This window comes from Cheilinus undulatus, linkage group 20 (genome assembly GCF_018320785.1).
Source record: "Cheilinus undulatus linkage group 20, ASM1832078v1, whole genome shotgun sequence".
In the NCBI taxonomy this organism is placed as follows: domain Eukaryota; kingdom Metazoa; phylum Chordata; class Actinopteri; order Labriformes; family Labridae; genus Cheilinus; species Cheilinus undulatus.
In genome coordinates, this window is record NC_054884.1 from 30185190 (window position 1) to 30207593 (window position 22404).

Sequence of the window (22404 nt, forward strand, 5' to 3'; positions counted from 1 at the left end):
ATTCCTCAAATTCACATACACATTCCCCAAAATTCCATGAAAACCTGACCATTTCCAATCAAATTCCCCTAAATATCCAAATTTCTTAAATTTCAATGAAAATGCCAAAAATAATTACAAAAAAGTTCCCCCAAACGTCCAATAAAAATCTCCTAAATATATGGTAAATAATGGTACGGTAAATATTCCCAGGTTGGGAATGAGATCCTGCCCCAAGTGGAGGAGTTCAAGTATCTGGGGGTCTTGTTCACGAGTGAGGGAAGAATGGAGCGGGAGATCGACAGGCGGATCGGTGCAGCGTCAGCAGCGATGCGGTCTCTGCATCGGTCTGTCATGGTGAAGAAAGAACTGAGTCGAAAGGCGAAGCTCTCGATTTACCGTTCGATCTATGTTCCCACCCTCACCTATGGCCGAAAGAAGGAGATCACGGATACGGGCAGCTGAAATGAGTTTCCTCCGCAGGGTGTCTGGGCTCTCCCTTAGAGATAGGGTGAGAAGCGCGGTCATCTGGGAGAGACTTCGAGTAGAGCTGCTGCTCCTCCACGTTGAGAGGAGCCAGATGAGGCTCGGGCATCTAGTCCGGATGCCTCCTGGACGCCTCCCTGGTGAGGTGTTCCAGGCAAGTCCCACTGGGAGGAGGCCCCGGGGAAGACCCAGGACACGCTTGAGAGACTATGTCGCTCGGCTGGCCTGGGAACGACTCGGGATCCCCTGGGAAGAGCTGGATGAAGTGGCCGGGGAGAGGGAAGTCTGGGCTTCCCTGCTTAGGCTGCTGCCCCCGCGACCCGATCTCGGATAAGCGGAAGAAGATGGATGGATGGATATATGGTAAATATATATAAATATAAATCTTATTTAAAGAGACATTCCCTAAATTCCATGAAAATGACAGAAAATTCTCCCAAACATTCAAGCAAATACACTGTTTTTCTTGGAATTTCAAATTGTCACCCCCTCTCCAAATCCCCAATCAAATTGCCAAAGATTTAAATATATAATTTCCACATTTCCATGAACATACTAAAAAGTTTCAGATCAAAATCTCCCAAAAATTCAAATGAAAGTCCAAAAAAAACAAAAAAAAAAAAAAAAAACATACATTTCCAAGATTTCCATGAAAATGTCTGGAACATCCAAACAAATGTTTCATATTCCATTGAAAAGACCAAGCAAAGAACCAAAAATTTCAAAGAAAATATCAAATATTCTCATAGATATTTTCTCAGATTTGAGGAAAATCTCCCCAAACAGAAAGAAATTCCCCTGAATTTTTCACTAAATTCTTTAAAATGTCAAAATTTCCCCCCTCACCAAATTAACAATCCAATTCTCAAAAATTTACACATTGTATATATTTTCAAAATTTTCATGATACTAAAAATTTTTATAGCAAATTAGCCCCCCCCCCCCAAAAAAATTAAATCAGTCCAAAAAATTACATACATTTTCCAAATTTCCATGAAAATAGATTAATTACCTGCAGCATTTGAGTCAATGAATAAGTTATATTTTCAAAATGAGTACTTTAAGTAGATTAATTAGAATATCTAAATTGATTTCTCTAATTCAAATGAAGATGCCAAATTATTTATTTCAATGAAACTCCAAAATATACTCAAAATACCCTTAAAAATACCAAAAAGATTTCAAACACATTCCCTAAAAGTTCCATGAAAGTTCTTGAAACGCCAAAGCCAATTCTTCCAACATTTTAAGTAAATGACTTAAGTTTAATAGACACTCCTGACAGTTATCTCACAAATTTAAACAGAAGAAATTATTATCATGCTGTAAGAGAGGCAAAGCGTAACGTCTCGTGTGTGTGTGCAGGGTTTTAGGAGGATAGAATATTTTAGTGGTATTTCATTGAATCCACGTTGACCTGTAAATAAGTTTGACTTCAGGTTTACTCTTGTTTTCATCACTTACCACATGTTTCCCCTCTGTGATGTTTAAAGGCATTAAAGAGTCCTTCACACAGACTTAAGTCCATCTTTAATTTCTTTAACATTGATTTGTATATTACAATAATTTCACTTAGACTAACTACATACTGCAGCTAATTAGCAAGACATAAGACAGGCTCCAAAATGAACCCTCCTGCAAAGGTAAGTTACATTCTTTCATAATGCTTGTCCTCTAATATTGTTGTATGTACAAGACAAAGACTGTCTATGGATTAAATTTAAATAAATAAGCTTGGAAAAAAGACTAAAAGAGAATCTTAGGTGCAGAAGTGAAGAAAATCATGCTTCATGGAGCATGAAGGGTGCAGAAAATCAGCAAAGCTGGTGATAAGCAGGTCCAGGGATCCAAAGCTGGGTTCTGTAATTGGAAAAATGAGAAAAAAATATTAAAATTAATGAGATAAAAGATACAATATTTTCCCTATTGCATTAGGTATGGTGATATTCATGCTCCAGTGATTTTTTGGGGAAATCCACAGAAATAACACACATTCACCTTTCAGATATTACGGTTTCACATCTGTGTGTGCATCTATAGAGGATCAGAGTCTGATGGGGCCAAAGCAGAAATTCCCTCAGGGTCCCTCAGACTACAAACATCACTGTTGTGTTATAACTAAGGCTGTCAGCGTTAATTGCAAAGTCATTATTGATACATTTTTTTTTTTAATTGCACTAATCACAAGCTTTTTTGTCCCTCTCACTACACTTCTGACTGCAGTACTGCAATGTTTCCCTGAAGCCACAGCGTCGTAAGATAAGTCCACAACAGCTCCTTAATGTCTCAGTTCACTTCAAAAAGTTATCCCATTGGACAGGTCAAAAGTCTCCTACACACTGTGTTTTCAGAAATGTACCATTCACTTTTCTTTATTTCACCATGGCAAGTTTCTTTTTCTGTGTTTTAGTTCCTGTCATAATCTTTGATCTATCTCAAGTTCCTTATTTTCTTTCAAAATAAAAGCAGGTCCTGATCCAAACAAAAGCCAACCACTCTTACTTCAAAAAAAATAAACTGAAACAAAAGCTGTTTTAAAATAGTGGACTAAGTTGGGAAAATTAAACATCATTTTATTTGTCAAAATCACCGAAAAAAATCCAAACATAATAGCTTACTTAGTTAATAAATTCTTGCCAAAAATCTACGATAAACTATCCATTATTACAAATCCATACTCGGGCCGCTGTGAAAAAAAAAAACCAAGGATCTGCTAATTATATGAGAAAACAACTGAAATATTTAAGCTTAAAATACTGTATATTATGAGGGGGGAAAAAATTGATATTTTTTACTTACATTTACATGAACCAAAACACTGAACTTTTGAGACCACAGGGTTAAAATTAACATACTGCTTGGAAGATAGTCATACCAGATGAAGCTGTTTTCCTTGCACAAGTCCTGCTGTAGAAAGCCTCATCAAATTCTTCTTCTTACTAGCACTGATCAATAAGGAAGTAGTTGTGATTTTAGTCCAGAATCATCACATTATCATTATCATCTGGACTTAGAATAAACAATTAAGTTAACTGGGGTTATCCAGCAACTGTTTTACATTTTGGACTTACAATGTCATAAAAGCCAAGACTTTAGAAACTCTGAAATTTGTAAGTTTTTCTTCCTTAGTTAATTACTTTTTAAATTAAGAAATTCTGACTTTAATTTACTGCAAGAACTTCATAATCTCAAAAACTTTGATTTTTTCCCTAAAAAATTGCAACTTCATTCCTAAAAGAATTTAAAATGTCCTCTCTTCTATTTGTTCTCGTATGGTGACCCGTATACAGCATCATACATAATGCTTGTAATCATGATTCTAAAAAATATATGTACATATAATTTTGACAACCTCAGTGTATATGTATTTTGTAACAATAATCAATGAATATACAACTTTAAATCATTTTCAATTTCATTGTTTTTTTGAAAAGCATCCCGCATCCCAGATTATCCATGTGTGAGACGTGCATATCAGGCATGTTTGACATAGTCTGTAAGCCCTGGCCTGTTAAAATGCTAAAGAAATGAAAGTCTAGCGGCCCCCTGACTGAATCAGGCTTGTCCTACTGCCTCCATGTTAGCAGATGGGACATAAGTCATACTTAAAATGAAAAATACATATCGAACAGTTTTTTCCTCAATATGAAATTTTCTTTGTTACATATCCCTTTATATCCCAGACCAATTTTAGCAGGGAAGAGACGACTGGTAAAACACAGTGGACGAGGTAGAATTTAAATAGCTAATACTGTAAAATGTCTGATGGTGTCCGCTGCACCATGATGTGGCATCCCTCAGCATTTTATACTGGTAGACTGGCTGCATGGGTATAGGACACAACCAAATTTTTAGACTAGGTTGGTGGAAGCACCAGACCCCTTTTGCAACGTCGCAGTCCCAAATTACACCACAAATATAATGTGTTAGCACCTGTCACAAGTTTGGCTTCACTTTTGTACAGCTGGAGGAGATGTGGGTGTCTTGTACTTATTTAAACACAGTATTTTAGCAAACAGCATGTGAGACTTACACACAAACATGCGGATGCACATCCCACACCAAGCAATGACGCTGGAGATCTGAAGTGCCCGTCCACACTCCGGGCTCATCAGACAGTCCCTGCATTTCAAGCAGCATTTGGGACACTTGCTCTCCTTTTTCTCACTCCTCGTTTCCGGGTATCTCTGAGGCTGAGCCTGTATCGTGTCGGGGTGCTTTTCATCCCACTCCTCGCTCTGACCTCGTCCCATGTTGCTCAGGTGTTTGTTGGACAAAAAGCCAGAGGACAGAAGGATCAGATCTGTGGAGACATAAAGGCAGGACTGTTATGTTGTACAGTGTATGTGCCACATGAGCAGCAGTTCACACGAAGGAGCATGAGCAGCATTGTGTGCCGACTACAGGCTTCACAATACAGGCTGTGCTTACAACAGCATTAAGTATCCAGTGTCCTATGCTGTGATTCTGTTTTCTTTGGTGAGACTTGGCAGCTCTGGTGAATGCTGTGATTCAGCTTTTCTGGGCCGTACCTTCCAGGGTGTGTGTTTTTTATCACCCACATCTGACTAAAGTTACAGGAATGTTTGCAGCTACCCAGGGAACATTCCTACCTCACACCTTTTCAAAAGATGACATTTGAATATGAATGAGAACATACTGTAACATAAAAATATTTGCATACCCCATGACATAACCCCAAAGAAATATATAAATAGCACTCCCTTTTTGCCATTTTAAAGTCCCTAAGTCCTAAAAAATGCACATGTACACATCAGTATCTCCGTATTCTCTGAGTTTTGTTAGTTCAGAATAATCCCTCGGTCTCCAGCTCTCCAAAACAAACAAACAAACAAAAAAAAAAACAATATTTACAAAAATGAAACAGTCCAACACCTAAAATCAGTCTTCCTCCTCTACGGCAGACAAAAGGGTTAGCCTGTTGTGAGCTAATGTGCTATTCTTGCTTGCTTTTAGGTTTTAATTGGTCTAAAATATGTAAAAACACTAATAAAGGTAGTTTTGTACAAATAACATTTATTTAATGTTTCTCCTCATCAGCCTTACAAGTCAGTAGTGGCAAGTTGAGCTGTTGTTAGCCTGTATTCAACTGCTAGCTTAAGGGCATGATGACTTCCCTGTTTATGAATGTTTTGCAGCCTAAAGTATTCACAGAGGTCTCCTCATTAAAACCATTAAACCTTCATAAAATTATTTACGTTTTCTAAACGTCAGTAGTTTTTTGTTGCTCTTTAGCAGACATGTGACTCAAGGAGGAAGCTGAGCTGTTGTTAGCTTGTTTGCTAGCTTGTATTTAGGTCAAAAGTTCACTTCTTATCATGAATTTCAATCTGAAAGTTTTTACAGAGTATCTTCAGAATCTTTTCTTGTTTTTTCTACCAAATACCAGGAATTTTTGTTGCATCATTAGCAGACTTATGAGACAGGAGGGGCAAACTAAGCTAATGTTAACCTGTTTCTATGCTCTAGTATGTTTGAAGTTATGATTATTAAAATTATAAAGCTGAAAGTTGTCATAGAAGTTACTTCCTCTCCAGGACTTGGTATCAATATTGGTGATTAAAATAGTAGTTTTATATATTTGATTGATTTTTATGTGGCTTTCAGCAGACTTAATCAGGAGAAAGTGAGTTGAGCTGTTGTTAGCCTATATTACGTGCTATAGCTTAGAGGCATGATGAGTTCCCTGTTTATAAAGGTTTTGCAGCCTAAAGTATACACAGAGGTCTTTTCAATTAAACCATTAAACCTTGATAAAATTATTTACATGTTTTCTAAATATCAGTAGTTTTTTTGTTGCTCTTTAGCAGACATGTGACTCAAGGAGGGAGCTGAGCTGTTGTTAGCTTGTTTGCTAGCTTGTATTTGGGTCACAAATTCACTTCTTATCGTGCTTTTGAAGCTGAAAGTGTTCACAGAGTATCTTTAGTATCTTTCTCAGTAGTTTCTTCTATGTACCTGGGATTTTTATTGCATCATTAGCAGACTTATGAGACAGGAGGGGCAAGCTATAAGTTGGCAATTAAAGCAGTCTTAAATATATTTCATGGATTTTTCTGTTAGTCTTTGGCAGACTTAATGTCCTTGGATACCAGATGAGATTATTAAACGTGAATAATTCCCACAAAACATTTATTTTTCAAACCTGTAGCACGTCATTGCTAGCTTCCACACCAGCAACGTAAATTCGCCGAGCGAAATTGTGAGGATATTTTCTCGAACTGCGGTTGATTTTATCAAAGTTTCACACCCAACAAGTACATATCTGGCGAGTCAAAACTCTCGTTGTTGCCGAGTTTTTAGGCAGAGGAGCAAAAAAGTCCTCCTCTTCAAAACCACGTTTGTCCTCTTTTCATATCTGTCTGCAGCAAGTGCTTGTTGTTTTTGCCTTCCGTTCCCTGGTGAGAGATGGAGACAGGCAGCACGACAGGTAAAGAGGAGTTAGCTGAGTTGCTAGCTTGTTTGTTAGCTATGTGCCATGCTTGTATTTAGGTCAGGATTAAATTGCAGTAACTTTTTAACATAGTAAGCCAAAATATTCACAATTCAGTTCCCTCTCCTTGAAAACAAACTGTTTTTCATTACTTGTTGTGAAGCCAGCTAATAATTAGACTATGCTACTGACATACACATGATATGGTGATAAAGACAGCAATGCGACTTTAAACACCAAGGCTATAGTTGCTAAAAACAAGTTTATGTCTGGCACAGAATCTAGACTATTGAGAAGCCAAATAGCTACATTAGATGAAATACAAAATTCAGAGTAAAGTTACGCTTCAAAAATCAGCTTTACAAAACAAGCAACTGTAGCAGATATACCTTGACAAACATGTCACTGACTCAAGGAGAGAGTAAGGTAGAGTTACCAACTGTCCCATATAACCCAGGAGGTCCCGTATTATGAGCCTAATTTTTTTGTCCTGAGCAAGACTCCCCTTGTCATGTATTTTTATGATAATTCTTTGAAATCACCAGACGACACTCTACTGATCCTGGATCAGATAATCTGACACATTAAGTAGCCCATCATGCACTGATCCCGTCAATGAAGGGACACCTGTCAATCACTCACACCTGTCCTGTGCACATCAGTGCCAGTATTACTTATAATAATGTTAGCCCACTTCTGTTATGAAGAAGACACTGCTACAGAAAATTCAGCTTTATATTTCATCAGATGAGCCACATTTTTTCCTGGCACATGTCTGGACCCACTGAAAAACACCCTCATGACCCACTTTTGCGTGCCTACCTGCCGGTCGAGAACCACTACCTTTAAAGCAATAAAGCTTAGGGTATTTTATGTGTTGCTGCTTAGTTTTATTAAAGAGAAGTCCTCCTCAACCAAAGTGAAACATTAAAGCTGTCTAAACTTGAGTCCCTTTATGAGCGTTTTTATTAAGTGAAGTCTCATTGATTTGACAGATTAATGATTCGTCTACAGTGATGATCATCCCTCCTGCCGGGAGCTGAGCCCTTTCTGTTTTAAGTGTCGGATACAATTGCTCCCAGCAGACATTATCAGATATTAAGTGATAACCCTGATGGTGGAATAACATCTTATCTGCGCCATGCAGTGGCTCCTCGTTTATTACCACTGGCAGTAAATTAGATTGCTGGCATTCGGAGGGTACAGCAGCATTTTTGGGCACACCTTTCCATCTTATTTTGCTCTCAAAACTCTATTGGTTTTCAATCTTAAGTAATGAAATTCCATCAGGCTCTCCGGCATGGAAAGAGACTTGGGAATGGAAGTGATAGACAGCCATTAAGAGAATAAAAAAAGAGTAATGGTCTTACCCTTTGCTTTCAGAGTCAGCTCTTGGTTCCAATCTTATCTTTTTATAGAGTAGACTTTTACTTAAAGGAGAGCAGAAACACACCCTCCCTCACCGTCAAAGACACAAACTCTTCTGAACAACAAGCGTGTCAGCCTGAGCCCGATGAACTCAGCAGGTGTGTTTTCAGGTTAAACAGGTTTGACCGAGAGGACCGCTCAGACGGGAATGATTTTTTAACACACAGGCTATTCAGATTTTGCTGAGTGTAACATGTAATGCAAATGTAAATAAGATGGTCTGACACAAAGTAAAATCAAGTATTGTCTCTCAGTCTGTCTCATGATGATTGACAGTTTGTTTATGCTAATACAAGGACTGAAATAACCATCTGTAGGTATGTATGATCTATAGCTGTCACGCAGCTGTTAAACAGTTGTATATTTCCAATCAGCTTCCTTGGGGAAAAACATAAAATAATGTTGTTGTTTTTTTTGGCATGGCAGCAGTGACAGAATTGCACCTTGGCCTTCAAGGGAGGCCTCAGTTTTTAAGGCTGGCATATGCAAGTGTAGTGTACACATATTTCTACATATCATTATCCTCAGAGCATAATTGCCTGAGTCATATTTTAAGGTTTCCAAAAAAGGGGGAAAAAAAGCACATTTTGGCAAACACGTAGGGCTTTTTTATTTATAATGTAACAGTTAGTTTTACTAGATGTGTGAATAAATTTCATGAAAAAGGAAAGCCACAGCAAGGACTACATACTGTATAAAAATGACTTAATAGATAAAAATTAATAGATGACTTAGGCGTACAGTGATTATGGACTGTACCAAGCACTCTGATTGGCTGAGGATTTAGGCAATAAGGCACAATGCTATGAGACTAACAATACATATATCTCCATGTGTTAATCAACCCCAAATTCACATTTCAGTTTATACAGAGAATATCCTGTCAGCAAGAAAAATCTGTGGGAATGTTATTTTTTATTGGGCTGCCTTGTCTTAGTGGTGGAAGATTGGTAGTTTGATCATCCCTAGACAGGGCTGGACTGGCAATCTGGCATACCAGGTAGGGTTGTAAATCCCCTTTTTCATAATGATATCAAACAATGTTGATATTTTGGACAATGATGCAATATTTTATGATTTCAATCAACCATTTAATGAAAACATGTTACATAGTTAGAGCAAAAAGTAGTTTGGACTATTAATTACTGAAAAGTTTCTGTATTTAACAGATGAATAAATATGTTTTTTTTTTTTCTTTTTTTTTTTTAAAGACCATTTTGTCATGTTGCACATTTTGGATGCCCCTGACTTCCTTTAAATTAGAAACACAACATGGACATTTGTTTTAGATATGCTGATTTTAAAACAGCAAACATTTTAAGTACCAACATTATGTCCTGAAATACTCTGGCTACTCCAAAGCTGGGTGAACACTGTGCGAATTTCATCTGATTTAGCCACGAATTTTGAGTCACACAACTCACTTGGACGCCAGGCCTGGTTTTATTTGTCATGGAGTGTAAAGAGGGATATGACTATAACCCAACTACGGCTTGACCAGCGGCTCCTGATAAATTGGATAGATTATTATCTTATATTAGGGAAGAAGGTATCCTGCTTGAATTAGGCCGAGATTGGACAGCATATAATTTCATTATAAATCTAAAATGAGATGTCAGGCTTTAACCAGTGTATCAAACAAATCATGAAACAGCAGACTTTTCTGTTTATCTGCAGAGCCTATATCAGACACCACTTGTGCTGCTTCAGCAATACAAAAGGAAAATGTTTTTTGTTTGTTTGTTTTATACAGATGAAAAAATGCAGACACATTGGCCAAAATAAGGAGAGAGGCTTGGTCTGTAGTAGTCTCTGTCTAAAATCTGTCCACAAAGGTAAGAGAGGGGTGGATATCCTTTTATCTTGGCTGCTACCGCTAACTTGTTGAGATGTGCAGATTGGCAGAAACTGTCAACAGGAGTGCAGGAGGAATTTCAAATTAAAAGCGTAGTTTAAAGGACAAAGAAGCCAAACTTTATAGGATTGTTGGTACTTGAAAAGTAGACCTTAAGACAGAGTAGATTGCAATAGATGGAGTGTTTAGTGTTGCCAACTTAGCGACTTTGTCGCTATATTTAGTGAGTTTTCAGACCCCTCTAGCGACTCTTTTTCAAAAAAGCGACTAGCGACAAATTTAGCGACTTTTTCTGGTGTTACTGGAGACTTTTGGAGACTCTGACGTGAAAGCGCATATCGTTGTAGTGCCTCTGAGCAGCGGGTGCTGCTGTGGGCCCCTCCCCGTCCCAAAGCACTGAAAGGCAGCGCCCTCCTCACGCAGCAGTCCCTCCCAGCTGTGGTCAGAGCAGGAGATGCTCACGCCTCCATGTCCAGACTACAGATTAACCGTGCTGTGAAGGCGCCTTGATAGTTTTGTTTCTTTTGTCTATTTTTGGTCCATTTAGATTGTTAATGGAGACTGTATTAAAAAAAAAAAGTGTTGGAGGCTCTTAAGTGGACCATAAGGTTTAAAACTAAACCAAACATAAGCAAACTAAACTTCTAAGAAAAATAGAATAATAAATAAATGATAAACCAAAAATAAAATTAAACGTAACTCTGCCAGAGTATTTCTTGAGTGATTTTGCTTAGCCCAGATAAAGGAGGGTTGGAATTGTGACGTTAGAAAAACAAGAATCAACAGAAGCAAGTTCATTTGTTGTTCTACACATAATAAGGGTCTTTTCACTCACTTTTTGTCTCTCTCATGATGTTTTTCCTCTCTCCTACAGTGTCCTTTACAATTAAATCCATACGGACAATTATGCAAATTAGGTGATGATGTCATTTAGTGACTTCTGGCAATTTTTAGCACAGCCAATAGCTTACCTTTCCTTACTGAGGAGTTGGCAACACTGGGAGTGTTGCTACTGCTATGATCCTGCTATGAGTTGAGATATCAGTATTATTTTGGTTTAAATTTACATTTACATTTTTGTCTTAAATTAGTCATGTAAAAAGCATGTCAGTAACTTCTAGACAAAATGCTTTTTTTTACAGAACTACTGCCTGGTGTTGAAAGTAAGAAGTGCAGTACAGTGAAGCATAAGCTCTGTGTTATAATGTTGGCCTTATTTTAGAATTTGCTGTTTGACAATTAATAAGAGCCACATTTAGCCCTTTGGACACCCCTGCTCTATGGATGCCTGTGTGTTTCTTCCTGTTTGGTTTGATCTGCTATATGCAAATTGACCCGCACTGGCAGAACTCTACTGGAAACAGACTCAGCATGTAGTGGAGCGGTGCTTGTGACATGCAACATAGACAGATTATGAGCCTGATTTGTTCCAGAGTGCACAGCATGAACAGAAGCTGCTTAGACAGACTATGTGGAAACAGAGGGGTACGTCTTATAACGGATATATCTGGAAATACAGCCAAAGATATCTTATTAAAGCGTTTTTTTAGGAGTTGACGTCCCCTTCAGGCATGCCGGGCTCCATGGATCCCTGATGGGAACTGAAATTTCAGCATCTTATTTGAATAATGCTTTCAATTAATTCATCTCCACACAGTAATATTGTCTTAATAGCCAATAACCACATCGCTCCTCTGCTGTGTGACAAAACATGTTCACAAGTGTGCTAGCAGTGTAGCTGTGGAAAATGCAATCAAGTTGTACTAAATAATTACATGGAATAATTAATTGATTAGACAGTGCATTTCATTACATGGTGAACAATGATTAATTGTGAAAAGCAATTAAAGTACAACATTTTTGAATACGTTCAAAGAACTGCATCCCAGACTTACTCACTGATCTGTTCATCAGTTATAAATGTAAAAAGAACATTTATTCATTTTATCCAAACAATAAATTTGGGTTAGAGAGTGGGAAGAAAAGCAACCTTACAGTAGAAATGTGTGTTTGTGTTTCATAGGGGCCGCAGCAACAATGCCCATGTTTTCTTTTGTCCCATTGTGCATGGTTCTGAAATAATCAGACACAAAAGAATGATTATTTTCCCTCCCAAGGACGCACAATTGTTGCACTAAAGAAGTACAAAATGCCATAAAGACAAGTCAATTCAATATTTTCTTTTAATTTCAAATCGCCTTTTTTTGTTGATGGTTGCAATCACAGGAGTCATTTGCAACAATTGTCAACCAATCACAGTTTAATAAATCACTTTTACATACACAGGCATGGGATGAAAAACCTAAGCAAAAGCATGTCTGTAAATTATCATTTAAAATACTGTGAAAGCGTTTGTAAGAAACTGTTTGTCCCCCCTCTTGACAAAACAGTATCTTTTATCTCCTGTCCTTTTTAGCCAGTATATAAGGAGGAAATGTTGGAAGGCTGGGAAACGCTACAAAAAATCTGCTGCACTGAAGGTTCCCAAGAGCACAGTGACCTCAATAATCCTCAAATAGAAGAAGTTTGGCATCCCTGAGGCTCTTCCTAGAGCTGGTTGCCTGGATAAACTGAGCAACTGGGAGAGAAGGGCCTTAGTCGGAAGGGTGGTCAAGAACCTGATGGTCACTCTGAGCTCCAAAGGTCCTAGCAGAATGGCTAAATGGAAGCCTCTTCTCAGCGCAAAACACATGAAAGCCCACTTCGAGTCAGCAAAGAAACACCTGAAGGACTCAGACTTTGAGAAATAAGATTCTCCGGTCTGATAAAACCAAGATTAAACTGTTCAGCCTCAATTTGAAATGGTATGTCTGATGAGAACCCAACAATGAAAACATGGGGGCAGCATCATGCTGTGGAGGTGCTTTTCAGCAGCAAGGACTAGGCGACTGGTCAGGGTTGAAGAAAAGCTGAAAAGCGCAAAGTACAGAGATGTCCAAAGGTTCACCTTCCAACATATCAGTGACCCTAAGCTCACAGCCAGGAGTGGCTAAGGCTTAACTCTGTTAATGTCCTTGGGTGGACCAGCTAGAGCCCTGACCTGAACCCTATCAAACATCTCTGGAGAGACCTGAAAATGTTGGTCCACTGATGGTTCCCACCCAACCTGACTAAGCTTAAGAGGATTTGCAAAAATGGCAGAAAATGTGCAATATTTTTCTAAATTTAGCAATACGATAATTATGATATATTTACCCTAATTATAAAGGGCAACAATACTGTTAAGGCCCATTTATGCTCAGTTAAATACGGATCCGGATATGGACGGCTGTCCGTGTTTCGCGTTCATTTTGTCTGTATTTCTGCACGTTTCCATAATGCTTATGGATACGGGCCAAACGGAGCAATACCACTGGAAACCGTGGGGGCAGTGTTGCTGTCACTACCCGATACGTAGCTCTAGTGAGACACAAAGAAGAAATAACAATGGCGGAACTTTTTGAGGAAAAGTTGTGCGAGTTTGTTAGAATATCTCCTCCACAGTTGACATATTTGTTTTTGAGTTTGTTGTTGTCATAAACTTTTGACTCTGGACTTTCACCACCTTCCTGCAGCTCTTGAAATCAATCCCTCCATGCAAAATCAGAGCATGACAATATGATTGTGCCCATTTTGGGCCAGGTCACTGGATGAATATCAAGATTATCTCATCAGACTTTCCTGTCATTCTCTCACTGGTTTGCCCTGAAGACAGTAAGAGCCATGCCAACTTGAAGCTGTAAATATCAAACATGTTTAACATTTACAGTCAGATACAGAGAGCTAAAATTGACTATCACTTACATTGTGTTTAATTGAGATAACATTTAACATTAACAGCCAGGGCTGATGTGGCTGTGAAAGTATCTGTTCTCCTGTCCTTAAGTGTCCTTAAGCTGCTCACTGCTGAGTTTTTAATGACTGAAACAAAAGGAAAGAGGGGTTGACTTCAACATGGCACATGCCAGATGTAATTTTCTGTAGCTTAGGAACAAGAGATTGTTAAATTATTCTGACACAACTAATCGATGCACACTGAGATGCAGTAATTAGAAAGAGAAAAATACAGTCATAAACACATTCATTTTCACCTTCAGAATTTGTGGCTTCTATTAAGTGAAACAGATCTCAAGATGCATATCAGATTTAATGATTTTGTCCTGATGTTTGTCATGTTCAGAAAAATAACATGCTTGTGTGAATAAAAGCCGAGCTGACAGCGTGAAGACATTGGTTTATTTAGCTCTTTTATGGCTTCTTATTAAAGAAATTATAATAAAAGTGCTGTGATTTTTTTTAATCTGACATGTTGTAGATTTGAAAAACAAAGCAGTGGAATTATATACCAAAAATTACAAGAATTGCTTGCTTGGTTAATGGTGACTCTAAACCCCAATGACCCTAAGTTTTGTGCTTTTACAGCTGTGCCATCCATTCAAATTGCAACACAATCTTGAGTACGTCTGGAAGAGTTTGTGTTTCCAAAGAGGATGTCCATCCAGCCTCACTCCTTTGGATCAGAAATTCGTCTGTTTTGAAAGATATGATCATTTGGCTCAGTTCAGTTGTAAGAAATGGTTGTTTGGCTCCCAAATGGTTCTGCATTTAGTACCAGTTTTGCTTTTTCAAAGTGTACTTCATAACAAGAAAAATACGGAGGGAAAGAAAGCTGTCACTCAAGCGGGAACTAGCTATTGTGGCTCACATTAAAGAGCCGTTTAGTAGAACTTGCTTAAATGACACATCACTTCTTGGTTGTTTACCTCACAAGGTTTATAAGGTTGGTAGTTCCTCACAGTATCTTACAAAATAAGGAATTTTTTCAGTGCCTGTAAGTATCATTCATTCCCTTGGGTGCTTTACTCTTTTACTGATTTTATAAATCAATCTTGGTCAATATAATTTGGCTTTGCTAAAAAAAAAAAATAAATAAATACCTATTTCATTTCAAAGTGAATGAAACAAGAATGTAAAATATATGGTTGCATGAATATTCACCCACTTTAAAGTGACTGACCTAATCCGACAGAGGTCTGGCCAATTGGTGCTTGTAGTCTCACAATTTGTGACATGAGGATCACCTGAGTGCAGGGAATGTGTCTCAAGTGACTGTATTCTAAAGACACCTGTGTCTGGAAGGTCAAGTCACTGGTAAGTCAGTTTTCCTGGCTACCGTTACACTATGAAGACAAAAGAACATTCCAAGCAACTCAGAAACAAAGTTATTGAAGAGTATAAGTCAGTGGATGGATTAAAAAAAATCAAAGAAACATCCCTGGAGTTCAGTTAAATCTGTCATCAAGAAATGGAAGAAATATGTCACATGTGGGAACCTGTCTAGATCAGGCTGCCCTCTCAAACTGAGTGACCCTGCAAGAAGGAGACTAGTGAGGGAGGCCACCTAGACACCGATGACTACTCTGAAGGAGTTACAAGCTTCAGCAGCAGACTCTGCCTTCTTTGGTCTTATGAGACTAAAATGTTGCTTTTTGGCCATCAGAAAAGATGCTATGTTGCACATCACTACAAACACACCCTCCCCACCTTGAAGCACGGTGGTGGCAGCATCATGCTGTAGGGATGCTTCTAAGCAGCTGGCCTTGGAAGGCTTGTAAAGGCAAAATATAGGAAATTCTGAAGGACAACCCTACATACAATGTATGTAGGAATCTTCTTTTAATTATTGCAGCGTACTGATCCTTTAGAGCTTCCATGTCCCAACTTTTCTCCATTTTCATTCATTCCTAATGGTTGTCCCCCACTTCTTGCCCCCCCATGTGGTATTCCCGCATCATTGGGATCATGTGACAATCAGTAATGGATGGATGAATGGATAAACCAACCTTGTCCTTTTCAACTCCATCCTCATGGCAAAGTTCAGTTATTTCTTCCTCTGAAAGACTTAATGGCAAGTAGCATGAGGTCAAACTCATGGCTTAACAGCAGCTGTCAACACTATGAGACACGATGACATGTCTATATCCACTTCTTTATACAATCTGTCACTGTGAATATAGAATGGAAATGAAGAAACAGGGAAACTTCTAACCAACTGGGCAGCTTGTGTGCATCAGCACCACTTGCTGTAATCAGTGCTGTGTTTGGCAGCAGGACATGATTTGGCATTTGCATTTTCAAATTCTCAATTTTCCTTCTTCTGTGTGTTCAATTGCTCCATTACCCAAGCAAGCAGTATCTCTTTGAATCTGGCAGAAACATGACAAGCAGTCCATCTCATCAGAGCGAGAGCCCAGGCAACCAGCGCAGATCCCAGGATGCACTCTGTCAGCTGTTATTGTACACAGACACACAAAAATGTTGCAGAAACACTCCTCAAACTGACTCTTTTTAAGGCTGAAGAAGTCTATCTAGAGCCAGCCCTGGAAGCAAATGATGAGCTGTAATGTTTAAAAGAAAAAGAAGATAAAGGGAGGATATGCTACCCTTGACAGTACATTATTCTGGGTGATGGTGCACCTGTCACCTTCACTTTTTCTACAATGAACATCACACAAGATGACAAGAAACTCTGTCTTGAATCTGGTCTGTAGTTCTCTAAAGAATCACACTTTTACTGAACTGTGTTTTTCATCTGCACTCGTCTTTCAAATCGTTCCAAATGAATGTACGTCAGTAAGTCAGGGGATTTTCTGGGTCCGCTGATCTGAAATAATCCTGATAATTTCAGGGTTTTCAGGCCCAATAACCCCCCTTTTTACCACCAGATTTTCCTCTAGTGTCAGCTTTGATAAAAGTAATTCAGCTTACTTGGAAGGATATAAGTGCTGCACTTTTTTCAATCATAATATGACATATTCAGTATTTATGGTCAGATATCCTATTGTGTGGCTGGAGCTAGAAGACAGCCAAGCATGCACTCTGTGGATTTTCACTCTAAATGACCATCTGTGAACTGAAGAAGGAAGCTTAACAACTCTTGCAAATCACCTCCAGCTTGAAGCACATGAACAGCCCATGCTTGTGCTGTCTCCACAACTTCAATTCCATTTTTTTCTCTCTTCCTTCATGAATTTTACATCAAAAGTAGTCCAAAAATGATCAGCAATTCCTCCTGCATGTCCTCCATTATGTTTGTTTACTCTAAAGTTGGGTTTGACTTTGAGAGATTTCTACTTTTGAGAGTCTTTAGTGGGTACTGTGCTGTTTTGGTCGTATCACTACCCTGCCTGTTAAACCTATCTTTATTTGTAGTCATGTGTGGGGTGTCCTGTTGTCATCATTTGTTACGCAACCTTTTGGTCCAACAACAAAGGACAAAGTGGAGTCTAATGGGATTCTAAAACTTAGGGTGCTTTCACACCTGCGTTGTTTTGTCCACGCTTTCAGACTTTTTCAGTTTGATCCGAACCTAAATAGCAGGTATGCTCCCCCGGACCATGACCAAACAGCAAAACCTTGGTCCAACCAAAAGAGGTGGTCTTGGCCCGGACCAAACAGAGCCTCAGTGCGGTTCAAGCTCAGTGTGAGAGCATTCTTTTGAAAGGTTCAGACCTTTGTATCAATGACTGGAAATTACGGCATGAGAACCAGAAAAAGGAAATCCAACACCAAAACAGAATAAGCCACTGAAGCACATGGAGGAAGAGTTTGGTCTGACAGTGTTATTAGGGGCCAACTGGAAAAACATAAAAGTAAGGACGCCCAAGTCAGCATTGCCATGATTCCCAGGATTGCATACTGTCTTCTCCTTCTCCTGTCTACGATAATTAAGTTGTTGTGTAATGAGGACGCACATAAGGTGAACTCAGGCTAGCTTTATGCTCTGCTCTTCGAATTTGCACGGTTGGCAAACCACTGTTGTAAACCAACGATAATAGGATGGCGGAAATAGCTATTTTATTCATTTGTTTCTACATACAAGCTACGTGCATTATTCAAAATGCTGATGTAAGATGCCTGCTGTCCAACTATTCAATTAATGTAAACTACAGAGACACACAACCCACATAGCTGATGACGATAGATAGATAGATAGATAGATAGATAGATAGATAGATAGATAGATAGATAGATAGAAATTGATCTGAAATATTTAAAACAGAGTGCAAGGTGGTCTTATGAAAATAAAGAAAATAATACTCATAAGATTAAAAGAATACTGTGCACTATAAATGTCATATGCAACAGTTTGATTTACTTATCTAAAATGGAGTGGGAAGAAGTAAACAATTTTTTAATCCCACCCCTTCTCCATAAGTCACTAATGTACTATTATCAAAAATAGAAATTCATTACAGTTTGTATTTACCAAATATATATCAATATGAATTTATGCTTAAATACACACTGATACAAACTGAACTGCAATTTTTAAATATTTACTACAGTGGCAGGATAGCTCAGTGGTTTATGTTGCTGATTGTGGTATGAGAGATGGGGTGTTCAAATCCCAGGCAGAGCACGAGTGTCCAGTGTGGGCCCTTGGGCAAGGTCTTTAAAGCCAGGAACACCTGTCCCAGATGTAAGTCACTTTGGATAAAGGTGTCTGCTAAATGACATTGTAGATTGTAAACATAAGATAAATATGTTACATAGCTAAGAAACTTATAGAGGCTGGATAGCCCAGTGGGTTACAACACAGACCAAGATATGGGAGATTAATGGTTCGGACCCCAGTCAGTACAGAGTCAATATCTAGTTGCGCCCTTGGGCAAGGTCCTTAACTCCTGGAACACCTGTCAGATGTACGTTGTTTTGGATAAAAAGTGTCTGCTAAATGACACTGTAACAGTACTATCATCATTAAACATCTCTAAGTTTTTAAAATTAAGCTTCAAAATCATAAAAAAATTAGGCAGTAAAATCTGCTCCAGGATGGTGTGGGCGTGTCTGTTGATTGAGCTGAAGCCACACCCACTCAGGAGAAATATGATCCTCTCAAATTAAAAAATTTTTACTATCTGAATTGAGGAAAGGGGTCTTTAAATGTGTTACTTCACCAGTCTGCTCCATGCTGTCCTGTTGTAAGCTGTAATTAAAGACCCTGTAAAGTGAAATCCAAAGTCTATGTCTTAACACACTAGATGTGTTGGAATATGGTTGCTGTAAACATGTGAAAACACTGAGATCTACATGCGGCTGAATTTTGGATTGAGACTGTTAAGTTTGTCACCTCTTACCTGGCTGGGTTTAATGTGGGCGGGGCCAATATATGGACTCATGATGTCATGAGCCCACAGTGGGGAATGACCCCGCCCCTCAAACACTACATTATAAAATAACAGAGCAGTTCATCTCAGTACAGTCTGTTGTTGATTTCTGTCTCTACTGAAAGTTAACAGTCAGTTAAATGCTGTTTTTGTTCATTGTGAGGTAAATTTGACAAATCTATCAGCTACAGCGGTCTATGGATCATTCAAAGCATCATAACAGAGAATTTGAGCCAGAAAACAGTCCTTGTCTCTTCTTCTGCGGTCAACAAAAGGTCAAGAGGCTAAAGGCATGAGAACTTTCCTTAATTCAGAGTGTAGAAATTTTTTAATTTGAGAGGATTGTATTTCTCATGAGTGGGCGTGGCTTCAGCTCATTCAACAGACACGCCCACTCAATCCTGGAGCAGACTTTACTGCCTCTTTTTTCATGATTTTGGAGCTTCATTTTGTAAACTTAGAGATGTTTTATTTGACTGAAATTTGACCTGGGGCTTCACAACACAGTGACAAGTCATACAACATACCTAAATACAGATTCATGTTCACTTTACACAGTCTTTAACTCTGCTGAAATTCTTTGAAATAAGTCAGTATTTCTTGGTAAAAGTGTGATTACTTCACATCATACTTGTGAGAATTTCCAAAATCAATTTCAATCATCTCAGAGATGATATTTATTTGCTGTCTGGTAATTTAACCTCACCATGTTGTTATGCTTTTTTTGGCTTTCTAAACTGTGTCTATGATTTAGCATTTTTTGGAGCTTATTATGACAGAAGGGCTACTGGAGACCTGATATGATTGTGTTGTTATCAGAATTAACATCCTGCTGGTGCCAGAGGTTTTTACCTTCATCAAAGAGGATAAGAGGGAATACACATCCACTACACAGGCACAGTTTGAGGTTTAACTTTTATCAACCATTGTCATATCAATGTGCAAAAACACAATACAAACAAGATTAGAAAAGCTTCCCTGGATAAACGATTTTTCTAGTGTTTGGTTCAAGTGATTTGTCTTCTAGGCTGATATTGATTTTTGGGTATTCATAACAGGTTTAAATTCTGATGTGGCTTATTAGTAATATTGTTCACACTTTTCAAGGTTACAGACTAGAAACAGTACAATTAAGGTATTGTTGTGTAAGCTGTACAAGGGAATGTGCCCACAATGCTCATGATACAGCAGATGTAGTAAGGAGACTTCTTGTGGCTGTTTTCAATGACATCTATATAAAATCCAGAACGCACTGCATGCTGTTGTGTCGCTCATTGGGTGTGAATCAATCAGTGCAGCCAGGTGTGTGTGGCTGATCACCTCTGATTGAAATCAGGTGTGGCAACTTACATCTACTCTTGAGAAAGAGGATAAAGGGTTAAGCCTGGCTTACCTCAGTTAGTCTGGCTTGTTTTAGTAGGAACTTCATTTGAATTTCAAAAAATGTCCAACGGGCTGAAACTGATACGCCACATAAGGTTCCGATGAGTATATTGTTGCCCTTGTTTGCACACTTAATTAATTCGGGCTACAAATTCCAGAAATAATTGTTTAAAACATCAAGACAATGTTTGTTACACAGATCTCCAAAAACAGATTGTGTCCATTTTTCCACAATAAAATGTCATATTACAGAGGTTAACCTAAGTTTCAAAGACGAATTGAAAAAATAGCCTTGGCTATGGGTCAGTATCACCATATACAGTGAAACGCCGTGATTTCTAAAAGAAGATGCTGAGATTTTACATTAAATGTAGATGCATTGAAATGGCATCAAAGCATTTTTTTTGCATAATAATTATAAAATCTAAATTTTGACAAAGTTTCTTAATCGGCAGTATTTTTAGTTATACTTTGATTGTTTGGAAACACTTTTTTACCTATAAAATTTTTTTAAAAAGTATTTTTTAAAACATGGGAATGACAGGGCTAACAAGATATAGTTAAAGAGGACACAAAAAGCAGGCTTTAAGGGGTAAATTAATGATTGAAGGATTTGTTAAAGGGTGGAGCTTTGGGCTAGTTGGCATTTAATGAACAATGTTAGTTAAAATGATTCATTGTTGAAGGAGAGTGCATACTGTTTAGCAAAAATATCCAAATTTTATTTTTCTTTAATGGGTTGAATTTCACTCTGACATGGTGCACATGTGTAGCCTAAGTCAATTCAAAAAACTTTATTTGTTTCCAGGGGGACAATTCAAGGACCAACAAAGTCCAATTCACATTATGATTTAAATTAACAAGTATTTCAGATGCTTACTCTTATTCATAGTAACCACTAAGAAATGTTTTATTTCACAAGATGTTCATGTGAGTGATTCTGACTCTGCTCTTAAGGTATTTTGTCAGTCATGTCTTATCACTGATATTTCCCCCCAAAAATCAGCTGAAATATAAATCACTGTTAATTTTGTGTAATGTTTTTTTACATTTATTGTCTTCTTGTCAACTTTCGATTGATTTGGGCTTTGTATGCATGAGCACACATGCTGATCATTTAAGCCAGGCTGGAGTAATCTCAGAGCAGACACAGGTGAGGGTCATTAGTGATATGAGTTGAGGCTTCAGTGAAAATCGTAGCTAGTTCAAGTCAGACCAAGGCTGAATCCCAATTCTCCCCTTAACCCTCAATCTCAACCCTCAGCCTCAAAATGCGCGTTCCCGCAAAGTGCGAGGGCTGTCCAAATTCTCCCGAGAGTTGAGTTGAGGGGCGAGTTTGAGGGCTTTATCTCCCTCAATTTTGAGCTGTTACTGGAGCTCCCTTGGTATTGAGGGTCATCACTCAAAGAAAGACAGCAGCGAATGTGGGGAAGAAATCGATCTACAAATGTAAATTTCTTTGTTAATAGAGATCTAAAAATTACGAAAACTACTCTGATATGCCCTTGTTAAGAGAGAATAGTGTCAGAAATCAGCGTAAGAGATGGTGAATGACCTGCAGGAACCTAGGTCGCCTGCTCTGATGACGAGGTTTTTTTTTTTTTTTTAATTCTCCTTAGTTTAATCTTATTTTATGGATTATTTGCCTTTTTGTAGCATAACATTTAATT

The 22404-nt window shown here is 38.3% G+C and overlaps 1 long non-coding RNA gene across 1 annotated transcript; it reads right to left on the bottom strand.

The window, feature by feature from the left end:
* Positions 1 to 2150: 2150 nt before the first annotated feature.
* Positions 2151 to 8388, bottom strand: LOC121527841. Its single transcript, XR_005993445.1, has 3 exons — positions 8290 to 8388; positions 4499 to 4768; positions 2151 to 2325 (listed from the first exon to the last, which is right to left on the bottom strand). It is a non-coding gene; the product is annotated as an uncharacterized LOC121527841 (long non-coding RNA).
* Positions 8389 to 22404: the final 14016 nt, after the last annotated feature.